Below are 10,652 nucleotides of genomic sequence, written 5' to 3' on the forward strand. Positions count from 1 at the left end.
GAGTCTCTAGTTTGAGAAACAGACGCCTCACAGGTCCCCAACTGGCATCTTCATTAAATAGTACCTGTTAGAGCCTGTTTGTGCTGTCCTCTGAAGGGAGTAGTACACACCGGTGTAGGAAATCTTCAATTTCTTAGCAATTTCTCGCATGGAATAGCCTTCATTTCTAAGAACAAGAATAGACTGTCGAGTTTCAGATGAAAGTTCTCTTTTTCTGGCCATTTTGAGCGTTTAATTGACCCCACAAATGTGATGCTCCAGAAACTCAATCTGCTCAAAGAAGTGCCCATCCAACCAATCCAACTTGTGGGAGCTGCTTCTGGAAGTGTGGGGTGCAATTTCTCCAGATTACCTCAACAAATTAACAGCTAGAATGCCAAAGGTCTGCAATGCTGTAATTGCTGCAAATGGAGGATTCTTTGACGAAAGCAAAGTTTGATGTAAAAAAAATCTTATTTCAAATACAAATCATTATTTCTAACCTTGTCAATGTCTTGACTCTATTTTCTATTCATTTCACAACATATGGTGGTGAATAAGTGTGACTTTTCATGGAAAACACGAAATTGTTTGGGTGATCCCAAACTTTTGAACGGTAGTGTATATATATATATACACACACTCACTGGCCACTTTATTAGGCACACCTGTCCAACTGCTCGTTAACGCAAATTTCTAATCAGCCAATCACATGGCAGCAACTCAATGCATTTAGGCATGTAGACATGGTCAAGACGATCTGCTGCAGTTCAAACCGAGAATCAGAATGGGGAAGAAAGGTGATTTAAGTGACTTTGAACGTGGCATGGTTGTTGGTGCCAGACGGGCTGGTCTGAGTATTTCAGAAACTGCTGATCAACTGGGATTTTCACGCACAACCATCTCTAGGGTTTACAGAGAATGGCCGAAAAAGAGAAAATATCCAGTGAGCGGCAGTTCTGTGGGCGAAAATGCCTTGTTGATGCCAGAGGTCAGAGGAGAATGGCCAGACTGGTTCGAGCTGACAGAAAGGCAACAGTAACTCAAATAACCACTCATTACAACCGAGGTATGCAGAAGAGCATCTCTGAACGCACAACATGTCGAACCTTGAGGCAGATGGGCTACAGCAGCAGAAGACCACACCGGGTGCCACTCCTGTCAGCTAAGAACAGGAAACTGAGGCTACAATTCGCACAGGCTCACCAAAATTGGACAATAGAAGATTGGAAAAACGTTGCCTGGTCTGATGAGTCCCGATTTCTGCTGCGACATTCGGATGGAAGGGTCAGAATTTGGCGTCAACAACATGAAAGCATGGATCCATCCTGCCTTGTATCAACGGTTCAGGCTGGTGGTGGTGGTGTAATGGTGTGGGGGATATTTTCTTGGCACACTTTGGGCCCCTTAGTACCAATTGAGCATCGTGTCAACGCCACAGCCTACCTGAGTATTGTTGCTGACCATGTCCATCCCTTTATTACCACAGTGTTCCCATCTTCTGATGGCTACTTCCAGCAGGATAACGCGCCATGTCATAAAGCTCGAATCATCTCAGACTGGTTTCTTGAACATGACAATGAGTTCACTGTACTCAAATGGCCTCCACAGTCACCAGATCTCAATCCAATAGAGCACCTTTGGGATGTGGTGGACCGGGAGATTCGCATCATGGATGTGCAGCCGACAAATCTGCAGCAACTGCGTGATGCTATCATGTCAATATGGACCAAACTCTCTGAGGAATGTTTCCAGTACCTTGTTGAATCTATGCCACGAAGGATTAAGGCAGTTCTGAAGGCAAAAGGGGGTCCAACCCGGTACTAGCAAGGTATACCTAATAAAGTGGCCAGTGAGTGTATATACACGTATATACACACACATACACACACACACACACGCACACACACACACACACACTATAAGTACAAAAGTATTGGGACACCTGGCCATTACACCTTTACACCTACAGGAGCTTTTATAACATCCCATTCTAAATCCATAGGCATTAATATGGAGTTGGTTCCCCCTTTGCAGCTATAACAGCTTCCACTCTTCTGGGAAGGCTTTCCACAAGTTTTTGGAGTGTGTCTGTGGGAATTTTTGCCCATTCATCCAGAAGAGCATTTGTGAGATCAGGCACTGATGTTGGAAGGGAAGACCTGGCTCGCAATCTCCATTCTAGTTCATCCCAAAGGTGTTTGATGGGGTTGAGTTCAGGGCTCTGTGCGGGCCAGTCAAGTTCTTCTACACCAAACTCACCCAACCATGTCTTAATGGACCTTGCTTTGTGCACTGGGGCACAGTCATGCTGGAACAGAAAAGGGCCCTCCCCAAACTGTTCCCACAAAGTTGGAAGCATAGAATTGTCCAAAATGTCTTGGTATGCTGAAGCATTAAGATTTCCCTTCACTGGTACTAGGGGCCTAGCCCAACCCCTGAAAAACAACCCCATACCATTTTTTTAAAATTTATTTTATTTAACCTTGATTAACCAGGAGGATCCCATTGAGATTACAAATCACTTTTTCAAGGGAGTCCTGGCCAAGATAGGCAGCAGAGTTACGAAATCACACAGTTGCAAAATTACACATTTGAAAACGCAAACAAAAGACAAAAAATTTAGAAAAAAGTAAATTACAAGCAGATTATAAAAAACAAGTACATGTTGTGAAATCAGCTTCAAGTACTCTCAATTTGGATTTAAAACGGCTCAGTGAGATTAATTCTGTAAGTTTCCAGTCATTCTGCAACATATTCCAGGTAAAAGTTGCAGAATGAACAAAAGCCTTTTTACCAAATTCAGTGCGGGTATATGGAACAGGAAGAAACACATAGTCAAGACAACGAAAGGAGTAAGGGCCAGCACTTCTCAGTGCAATTAAGTCACAGATGTAGGAAGGCTGTAGACTGAGGATTGCCTTATATATAAAAGTATACCATTATCCCTCCTCCACCAAACTTTACAGTTGACATAATGCAGTCAGGCAGGTAAAGTTCTCCTGGCATCCGCCAAACCCTGACTCATCCATCACACTGTCAGACAGAGAAGCGTGATTTGTCACTCCACAGAACACGTTTCCACTGCTCCAGAGTCCAGTGGCAGCATGCTTTACACCACTCCATCCGACACGTGGCATTGTGCTTGGTGACGTAAGGCTTGCATGCAGCTGCTCGGCAATGGAAACCCATTTCATGAAGCTCCCAGCGCACAGTTTCTGTGCTGATGTTAATGCCAGAGGAAGTTTGGAACGCTGCAGTTATTGAGTCAACAGAGTGTGGGTGACTTTTATGCACTATGCGCCTCAGCACTCGTTGACCCCTCTGTGGGACTTTACGTAGTCTGCCCCTTCGTGGCTGAGTTGCTGTTGCTCCTAAACACTTCCACATTTCAATAATACCACTTACAGTTGACCGTGGAATATCTAGTAGGGAAGAAATTTCACGAACTGACTTGTTGCAAATGTGGCATCCTATGACAATATCACGCTTGAATTCACTGAGCTCTTCAGACTGACCCATTCTTGCACAAATGTTTGTAAATGCAGACTACATGGCTAGCTGCTTCATTTTATACACCTGTGGCAATGGGTCTGAATGAAACACCTGAATTCAATGATTAAGAGGTATGTCCCAATACTTTTTACTTTTGTGTGTGTGTATATATATATAAAAAACTTTGCTAAAAGAAACACTCAACGGTAGGGAAAGTGCTCAACAAATAAGGGGCAAAATAATCCAGTGAGTCAAGTAAATTCTTTATGAGACAGTACAAGCCTGTTTCATGCCATAAGCAATCACCAGGGGTCAGGACATTGTGCTGTAGGAGATGCTGTCATTCAGGTGAGACATTAAACCAAGGTCCTGACTCACTGTGGTCAATAAAAATCACATGGCACTTACTACAAAAAGTAAGCGGTCCCCAGTGTCCTGGCAAAATTCCCAGCCTGGCTCTCTCCATCAGGCTACCTAATCAACCCCCTGTGTTACTGGCTCAATGATTCCTCCCTCTCCACCTCAAGCTGATGTGTGGTGGCGAGCGTTTTGATGCAAAATACTTCCACTTCCAGTGTGGGAAGATGGTGGCCCGATCTTATGTTTGCAGCGGCCTCACCCAGTACCGTCCATGCAGTGTCTTTGTCCATGTCTGCGTCTAAGTTTGTGTCTTTGTTTGATGGCTGGGAGAGCTGGTGCTGGATTGGATGGGAGAGCTTGGTCTGCTGCGTCCTGTGGACACGGAAGTGGGGCAGGCTAAGCTACCTGATAGCCCATGCACACCGGAAGTTCCGATAACAGTGAGGGTGGTCTGGCGGTGGCCTCGCCTAACATTGACGGTGTTTTTGGTATCGCTGTGTGGAGTGCAGGGAGATGTGTCAAAGGTGTCTGGCTGGGAGAGCTGGCATTGGATCGGCTGGGGGAGCCTGGTCCGCTGTGTCTAGTGAGCCCAGGGACCACAGTCCTGCCTGGAGCTGCGCCCAAGGAGGAAACACACAGGGTAGTCCGACAGGATGCGGAAGCGGGGCAGGCTAAGGTTAAGCTAACTGCTAGTCCATGCAGACCAGCAGTTCCGACAGTCGTCCTGGCGTTTGCTCTCTTGGACAGTGAAAAAAAAATTGTTTTTTTTATATGTTGGATATATATGTGTTTTTGTAGTTTTTTGTACTTTGGATATATGTGTTCTTGTAGTTTGGATGTATTTTTGTCTTTGTGTTACAATGCTGTGGGCTGGGGGAAACAATATTTCGTTTCATTTTATGTGTGCAGATGAATGGAATGAAATGACAAATGTTCCTGATCCTTGAAAATGGCTGCTGTCCATCTGTAACAGATATAAAAAGGAAAAATACGAAGAAAGTTGAATCAGTTCATCTGGCTACGTTTACTGATAGATACATTTCATCACTCATCTAAGGGACCTCTTAAGTCTCAACTGACTGCAGGTATCCCCACCCTTCTAAACAATGCAGTTGCATAACGTCCGAAATCAACGATCAGTTTCATATGCAAATATGGGTGTGACCATTAACTAGTTATAATGACCATGTGTATGTAGCACCTCTGTTCCCAATTGACTAGACATACTATACTTCAAACCCAGGTTCTGAAGCAGTAAGGTTAGAAAGGCTCACAAGGAGACTTTGCATGAGACTGAACACTTAGAAACTTTATTACACAATTATTACAGTTTATCTTTAATGTGTGATTACTGTATTAATGGTACAAAATAATGAAAGTTTCTCACAAAAACAAAGCTCACCTAAGAAAGAAAGGGCAAAGTATCAAACAAAAGTGTAAAGTGTCCTGTTTACAGTAGCAAGTGAGTTCGTCTGCTGCTCTTGCTAGTTTGTATTTTAAAAGTTCCTTTAAGAGTACAAATGTACTGTAAATTGTGAGGTGAACTAATAATATAACTTGTGAAGTGTTGTTGGTTACAGAGATGGAGTGTTATGTCAATTTTAGCATTTTTCTGTTAGCAGCACATTTGTTACTGGAAGTTCAGTTCAATTCAAACGTCTTTATTTCGAACATGCAAAATAAAAGAGAATATGAACAAGCATAAAAAAACAATAAATGAACAAAATAAAACCAGAAGAATTCAAGTTAAGCCAGTTTAAAAGGCACCACACTCTGCGACAGGTTTTTCATGCTCGCTCCTTTTTCCTGCCTCAGAGAGGTATGCTGTCAGGCTAACACGCTGCTGCATTTTTAAATACCACTCGATTCAGGTATGGTTAAGTTATTGCTGACATGCTTTAATGTAGAATTTCATGTGTGTTATGTAGAAAGTAGGGCTGGGACTTTAACGCGTTAATTCGATAATTGTAAGAAAAATAACGGCGTTAAAAAATGAACGCATTTTATCGCACTTTAATTTACACTCCAGTCAACACGGAACGCTTCTCAGTGCACTCGTTTATGGCATACGGATTATACCGATGCACCGAGTGACGTCAGTCAAGCGGAAGGCGGAGTAGGTCAGGCCATAGACATATAAAGAGTAGACGCCGCATTGGCTGTTGGGGCGCGAGAAATACGGCCGCCATCTTGGACCGGTCATCCTACGAGTTGCCAAGCAGCAGAATACACGACTGAGATGCCAGAACACTGTTCAGCATATTCCTGCTCCAATCGACGGACCGTTGAAAACAGTAAGATTGAACATCACTATTGGTTGTATTTTGTGAATATAATATTACTGTACTGTATTTATGTCCAACTGCGAAATCGTAGCCAGCGAGCTAGGCTATGCTCAGTGCCGGTGTTCACCCGGCTATGAACTGAGACTTTATAAGTCATATTCCATAAGACTGACTTTACAACTGACAAAAGAATGCTATTGTACAAATAAAGCAATATTGTAGCGAACTCGGTGGATAACGCAACCACAGGAACTGCCGCGGCCGGGAAGCGAACCTGTATCGCCCGCACCGCAGGAGGCACCGCTAACCGCTCGACTAAAGGGTCAGACCCGCCGGCCAGCGGCCAGCGTGTCTTCTTATCCATGCACGTTACACTACCCCCTCCTTCGGGAAGCGCGTCCCCGCGCTTAAGCATATCAGCTCCTTTACGCCTCAGGGCGCCTACGCTTCCGATGGCCTTACGGTCGATCCATCCCACTTCTGACACCAATGTAGCGAATTCGGGGGACAACGCAACCACAGGAACTGCCGCGGCCGGGAGGCGAACCCGTAACCGCTCGAGTAAAGGGTCAGGCCAGCGGCCAGCGTGTCTTCTTATCCATGCACGTTACGATATTAACGTTACTGGTATTATATTGACCAGCGAATTTTACACAGGTGGCACAGACTGTATTATTCACATGTAATCCATCCTAACAACAGTAAGATAGGGGAGAACCGGGCCGAAAGTAACACGCCGCGAAATTAGCACAGAGCTTTTTTCGAAGGAAACAAAACAGGACGTGATGCAATTAAGTCAGTGTAATGAATGAAAGATGTTATTATTTTGAAGGTCCTGTCACGTGTTTAACTTGACCTACTCACGGGTGTACGTGCAGTGCGTGTGACGTATACAGGAAGTTAGACGCGCATGTTATGAAGGTTGTATGTTGGATGAACGCTAGTAAAAGCTACACAGTTAAGAACCTACGAAGACGGCTCTGTTATGTCTGCACACATCGACAGTGCTGCATTTGATTTGGTGCTGTTCTATTGTGCTGGGATCGATTGGTGATGCCTGCGGGCTCTGGGTTGTTTGATCGGGTCTGCCTTTGATGCTGTGTCAGTCTAAATAAAGAATGCCACGGAGAGGTTGTGTCGAGCGACAGCGCTGTGTCCTGAAGTGATTTAAAAATACAATATTGGCGACGAGGATGGCTGATATCTCTCTCCCACCACCTGCCCCCTTCCTGGCATTACCTGGCGAGCCTCCGGTACCATGGACTCGCTGGCTACATAGTTTTGAAAATTACATCATCGCCTCAGGGCTCAACGACGTGAGCCAGGCTAGGAAGACGGCTTTGTTGCTACACTGCTTGGGAACAGAGGGTCATCGTGTGCTCGGGTCTCTGGGGAACGTCACAAGCTTTGACGAAGCTGTGGGACTTATGAGCACCCATTTCGCTGCTCCACAGAGTGCCCTCCTTCGGCGATTTATATTCCGTCAGCAACACCAACTGCCTGGTGAGTCTGTGCGGCAGTACGTAGCTAATTTGCGAGGGCTAGCTAGCTCATGCAAGTTTGGCGCGCTTCAGGACGAGATGGTTCGCGACCAGCTAATCGAACACACCAACAACGCAAAGGTGCGTGAGACTCTCCTGCTGGAAAAAGACGATCTGCTGCTGTCCAGAGCAATTACCATCACACTACAGGTTGAGGGAGCAGCTGAGTGTGCTGCTATGCTAAATACACAGCAAGTGGCCACCTCCAGTCAAGCTGCCAACGACTCCTCCCTCTACTCACGGCTGCCCCTCGGGAGGCAACCCAGCCAGAGCGAGGCGGAAGCGGACTCCACTAGGGACGTCTTGCAACTGCAACGACGGCGTTCTCGGCCCCGCCCTCAACAGTCAAGTGGTAACTGTGGGTCTCGGTCTCATGTTTCAAGGGCTCAGAACTGCCCTGCCCGTGGCCAGACATGCCGTAGCTGCGGTAAGCACAATCACTTTGCCAATGTCTGTCGATCTTCCCCGGCTGGGTCAGAGGGCCACACCCCCCAGTCTTCAACCGCCGTCATTCACAAGGTGAGCTCTGGGCCAGTGTCATTCAAATCATGCACAGTCAACATTAATGATGTGTGCATCCCCCTGCTGTTGGACATCGGTGCAAGTGTGTCTCTCCTGAAAGTTGATACCTACAGTCCATTTTTCGGTTCACTGCCACTGTCCGCACCCTCAGCTGTCCTCTGTAGGTATGGTGACTCCAAAATCGATCTGGTTGGCTCTCTCCAAGTGACTGTCCGCTATGGAACCAAGCTGGTGCCCAATGCAGTTTTTCATGTGGCACGCCGTGGGGCCAACCTGATGGGCCTGGACCTGTTCTCCGCTCTGGGGTTCTCCCTCTTAGACACAAGGGGGGCAGCAATCCTGACTGTTGCCACACCTTGGCAGCAGAAGTGGCCATCGCTGTTTATGGGGCTGGGCTGCCTCTCCGCCTTCGCCCATCAACCTCTCCTCAACCCTGCTGTGAAATCTGTCATCCAACCACTGCGCCGCATCCCGTTGGCTCTCCGTGATGGGGTCTCCGCCGAGCTGCAACAACTGCTGGAAGCTGGCATCATTGAACCGGTGGACGCGTCACCTTGGGTCTCAAACCTCGTGGTGGCTAAGAAGAAGTCGGGGGGCCTGCGTGTCTGCGTCGATCTACGTGCAGTAAATAAGGCAGTGGTCCCTGATAAGTATCCACTGCCCACCTCAGAAGAACTCACTGCTCAGTTCTATGGCTCTGAGGTGTTCTCCAAGCTCGACCTCAGGCAGGGGTACTTACAGGTGCCCCTCCACCCCAGCAGCCGAAACCTCACAGCCTTTGTGACACATGCAGGAGTGTTTCGCTACACCAGGATGCCTTTCGGTCTCAGCTCCGCCCCTAGCTGCTTCCAGAAAATCATGGTCTCCGTGCTGGCTGGCATACTGGGCGTGGCCATTTATCTGGACGATATAGTGGTACACGGGCCCACCAGTGAAATCCACGACAAGTGCCTCAACATGGTCTTCGCAGCCCTGTCCAAGCACAAGCTAACTCTCAATGCTGAGAAATGTGTCCTCTCTGTGCCAGCCATCGACTTCGTGGGGTTCCGGCTGTCAGCGAGCGGTGTAACTCCACTACAATCCAACGTAGACGCCATTCAGGCCATCCCTGAGCCCAGCTCGGCCACCCAGGTCGCCTCCTTCCTGGGTATGACAAGTTACTACCTGAGGTTTCTTCCCCAGTACTCTGCGACCACAGCCCCCCTGCGCCAGCTGCTGCGTAAGGACGAGCCATGGGTGTGGTCAAAGGCATGCAGTGACGCTGTGCGTGATCTCAAGACTCAACTGACTTCACCACCAGTGTTGGCTCACTTCGACATCTCCAGCTCCACCTTTGTGACCTGTGACGCATCAGCGACAGCGATAGGGGCTGTGCTGTCTCAAACCCAGAACGGTGTGGAGAAGCCCATTGCCTTCGCCTCCCGTGCCCTCAACCTGACCGAGCAGCGGTACTCCATGGGTGAGCGTGAGGCGTTAGCCTGTATCTGGGCTTGTGAAAGGTGGCACCTCTACCTCTATGGCCGCTCCTTCACCCTCAGGACAGATCACCAGGCCCTGACAGCGCTGCTGTCCACATCTTGGACAGGCCACAAACCCCTGAGGCTGCACCGCTGGTCTGACCGCCTCCGCCAGTACAACTTCAGCCTGCAGTTCACCCCAGGCAGAGACAATGTTGTCGCCGACCTGCTCTCTCGCTCTGTCTCCACCCCAGCTCCACAGACGGACACTGACTGTGTGGAAAAGGACATTGTCCAAATGCTACACACACCCCTCCAGGCCACTGTCTCTCTGCAGGAGCTGAGGGCAGCCTCCGAACAGGACCCTGTCCTCTCCAAGCTCCGCACCTACATCCAGAACGGCTGGCCTCACAAGGTCCCAGAGGAGCTGGCTGCGTTCGCCCGAGTCAGACAGGAGCTCTCCTGCTGGAACGACACCTGCGTGGCACGTGGGTTTTGCACAGTGGTCCCAGCTGCTCTCCGTGCACGTGTTTTGAATACGGCGCATGAAGGCCACCTGGGCATTGTGAGACTGAAACAGCGCTGCCAAGACCTGGTGTGGTGGCCGGGGATAGACAGAGATATTGAGGCTCTGGTGAAGGACTGTTCTGCCTGCCTTGTGAGTGGCAAGACTGGCCACCAGGCTCCCCCACCCCTGCAACCTCTCGCTTGGCCCTCTCAGCCGTGGGAACACCTGCAGTTGGACATTTGTGGTGAGATCCATGGAGTTCCCCACCACCAACGCTTCATGGTGGTCACCTACGATCTACACTCAAAATGGCCTGAACTCACCACTTCCGGCACTGTGACCTCACAGATCATCATCGACTTCCTGGACTCTCTTTTCTCTCGCTGGGGCCTCCCAAAGACCATCACCACTGACAACGGCCCTCAGCTGGTCTCTGCTGAGTTCACTGCTTATCTCGAAAGCAAGGGCATCCGTCATATACGCACTGTGTACTACCACCCCCAGG

This window comes from Lampris incognitus, chromosome 4 (assembly GCF_029633865.1).
Source record: "Lampris incognitus isolate fLamInc1 chromosome 4, fLamInc1.hap2, whole genome shotgun sequence".
NCBI lineage: Eukaryota > Metazoa > Chordata > Actinopteri > Lampriformes > Lampridae > Lampris > Lampris incognitus.